Source organism: Cervus elaphus, chromosome 5 (assembly GCF_910594005.1).
Source record: "Cervus elaphus chromosome 5, mCerEla1.1, whole genome shotgun sequence".
Taxonomy (NCBI): domain Eukaryota; kingdom Metazoa; phylum Chordata; class Mammalia; order Artiodactyla; family Cervidae; genus Cervus; species Cervus elaphus.
The window spans coordinates 88,777,681-88,781,286 of NC_057819.1; the positions used below are offsets into that span (position 1 = coordinate 88,777,681).

The following is a 3,606-nucleotide window of genomic DNA, read 5'->3' on the forward strand; positions in this document are numbered from 1 at the left end:
GCAATTCTGGGTCTGTATCTCTGTTTTGGGTCAGTCTGAGTCTGTTGATGCTATGAGCTAGGAATGCCTGCAGGCACTCACCTGGGTTGTACTCCTCAGGGGAGCACCACTGAGTCCTCCCCAGCTGAAGCTGATGTTAAGGCTGGACCAGCCATTGTGATTCTTACTATGACCTTAGCAACAACCACCAGAGAACTTTGAAAAGACAAGGTTTGCTCCTCATGGTCCTGGAGGGTACGCAGCACTGCAGTAGCCACAGAGCAAGGTCTCAGAGAGAGAGAGCTCAGACCTGGGGTTCTGCCTTTATTGGGGTGAGGGTGAGGTACCTGGGATTTCATGGGTTCACTCTTTTTGGGTGAATTTAAAACACAAAAGAAATAAAGAAAGCAAGGAAGGGAAAACTGGGGTCACTCAAGTGGTCAGTTAGCTAGGTCACCCAGAGCTTTCTGAAAGGGGAACTTCATGGGTGGAGTAGCCTGACCCTTTATCTGATTTTGTAGCCTGCAGCATGCTTATCAGAGATGGATGTCTTTGAAGTGCACGCCTCGGCAATCAAAAGTTTGATGTCGGCCCCTCCCATTACAACCAAAAGCTGGGAATTCCCTGGTGGTCCTGTGGTTGGGACTCAATGCTTTTGATGCCTTCACTGTTGTGGCTTGGGTTCAGTCTCTGGTTGGGGAACCAAGATCCCACAAGCCAAGTAGCATGGTGAAACAAGCAAGCAGTCAAAAGCAATCATAAGCTAACTTACACGACAATTTCCAACTCTGTTTAGAGGCGTTGGGTGTCCTGAATACTCAGGCATCTTCCTGAGCAAAGTCCTAAATACTTTTCTCCACCCTCTGCCTTGCTGGATGTGCCAGATGAGGTGACTGTCTCAGACTTAGCCAGTCTGGATTTTTCTAGGTCAGTGATATAATGGTGACATAGCAAAGGGGTTAGAAAGTGAGCTCGGGTGGTGGGCTGTGCGGGTTCAAATCTGAGCTCTGTTCATTTTTGTTTGTATGTTTTTATATTTTGCTGTTGCTTTTATTTTTTGCTCATTTGTTTCAACAATGAAACACTTCACCAGTTTGCGTGTTATCCTTGCACAGGGGCCATGCTAATCTCTGCATTGCTCTGATTTTAGTACATGTGTTGCTGAAGCGAGGACCTAGCTCTGCTGGTTTAAGCCAGGTGACCTTGGGGAGATTCCTTAACCTTGCATTAGTCATCAGTGAAACAGAGGTTAATAACACAAATTCCCCAGGGCTCTTGGGAGGATTACATGTCATAATACATGCTAAGTGCCCAAGGCCCACCACAGAGGAAATATTCAAAGTTCCCTCCACGGGCCCCTGCAGGCCCTTCAATTTCACTCTCACTCTTCCTGCCCTTCAATTTCACTCTCACTCTTTCTGCAGCTTAACAGGCTGCCTCATGTTAATCTTCGCTAAGAGCTGTCTATCTTGCCACTCCTTTCCTATACACCTGCCCTAGCTCTGACTTCATAAGACATCAGTGCATAAAGTACACTTAGAGACTCTCCTCTGGGTCCTCAGAAACCTCCACAATCTGTCCTCAACCCACTCTTCCAGATTTATTCACTTTCATTCCCTTCCAGGACCTTTCAACCAGGTTAGCCGACCTTCCTATTCTTATTAAGGCTCCCCACTCAGGCCGAGACTATATGCTGACCTCTTCCCCACTTCAAGTCTTACTCACCCTTGAAGGCTCAAGTGGAAGACTCTCTTCCTCCAGGATGTCTTCCCTGACTAGACAAAAATTTGGTGCCATTCACATGCTAATTAGTCACCCACAGAATTATCTCTCTATAGTTTTGTTTTTGCCTGCATTTGCATATGATCTTCCCCACAGGATGAGAACTCTTTGCAGGCAGGCGCTGTGTTTCCATAGTTTGAGTTTGGCATTTACTAGCATGAAAGGAAAATCAAAAGGGAGTCAGTATTGCCAAGTGAGGGCTTCCCAGGTGGCTTAGTGGTAAAGAATCAGCTGCCGTCGCAGGAGATGTGGGTTTGATCCCTGGCCTGGGAATATTTCCTGGAGAAGGAAGTGGCAACCTACACCAGTATTCTTGCGTGTAAAAACCCATGGGCCAAGGAACCCAGTGGGCTACAGTTCATGGTGTGGCAAAGAGCAGGACAGGACTTAGCAACTAAACAATGTTGCTAAGTGAGCTCTCCAAAGTGGAGGCGGGCAGGAGGTCTTTAAGAAAGTGTGACCTTCCAGGGGGATAGGGAGGGTGGAGGGATAAACTGGGAGATTGGGGTTGACAAATACACACACTATCTATAAAGCAGATAACGAATACAGACCTACAGTATAGCACAGGGAACACTACTCAGAACTCTATAGTGACCTATGTGGGAAAACAATCTAAGAGAGTGGATATATGTATAACTGATTCACTTTGCTGAACACCTGAAACTAATGCAACGTTGTAAATAAGTATACTCCAATAAAAAAAAATAATGATGTGACATGCACATATCAGCTTGGATGGAATCTGACCTTTTGACCTGATGAAGTCATCCAGAACACCTGTCAGAGATTCAAGATGCTTTTTGGACCCCTTACGCTGAAACAACTTGTGATTCCTTAAGAAAAAGTATTTTCTGAGTCGCTTTGGAGTCTATAACGATTCCACCGGGAAACTTTTAACAATCTCATGGCAACTTTTATGTCTCCTGCATTGCAATTCTTAAGACTTCAAATAAACTTTTTTTTTTTTTTTTTTTAATATTTTGGTTGTGCTGTGAGGCATGTGGGATCTTACTTCCCCAACCAGGGTTCAAATCCATGTCCCCTGCAAAGTCCCCTGGTCAGTCTTAACCCCTGGACTGGCAGGGAAGTCCCATAAACTCTTTTCTTATTTGCAGCCTTCTGCATTACTTTTTTGGTGGATGGTAAGAGTGGGAAGTTTCCCTGGAGGAGGGCATGGTGACCCACTCCAGTATTCTTGTTTGGAGAATCCCCGTGGAAAGAGGATCTTGGCGGGCTACAGTCCATGGGGCGACTAAGCACAGCACAGCGCAAGGCCTTCCCAGGAGGGGCTCGTGGTAAACCCGCCTACCAACGCAGGAGACAGAAGAGAGGCGAGCTTGATTCCTGGGTTGGGAAGATCCCTTGGAGGAGGGCATGGCAAACCACACCAGGATTCTTGCCTGGAGAATCCCATGGACAGAGGAGCCTGGTGGGCTACAGTCCATGGGGTTGCAAAGCGTCAGATCCGATTAAAGTGACTTAGCACACACACGCACAAGTACTCATTAGAGGCTGGCTGGCTAAACAGTCAGTCATAGGTCTTAGAAGAATTCCAAGAACTGGGGACATGAAACAGAGATAACAGTGGACCCCTTGAATGCCACTGGGCCCCCCAAGGGATGCAGTGGATGAAGAAGCCATTCAATTCTTCACCACTCCAGGGAGAAATGAACTGGGTCTCTCACTATAGCAGGAGCCTCCTCCACTCCCCGCAGAGCTTGTTAAAGCGGTCATTTAGCACACAGTTCAGGAGTCAAGGGTCTGGGGTCCAGATCCAAACGCAGGGTTCCAGTGTCAGCTCCAGCTTTTGCCAAGGGTGTGACCTTTGAAAGTGGGTTAGTT

At 47.0% G+C, this 3,606-nt stretch overlaps 1 non-coding gene across 1 annotated transcript; it reads right to left on the reverse strand.

Annotated features, from left to right (window-relative positions):
• Nucleotides 1-1,049: 1,049 nt before the first annotated feature.
• LOC122695845 lies at nt 1,050-1,153 on the reverse strand. The gene has a single exon (XR_006341590.1). It is a non-coding gene; the product is annotated as a U6 spliceosomal RNA (small nuclear RNA).
• Nucleotides 1,154-3,606: the final 2,453 nt, after the last annotated feature.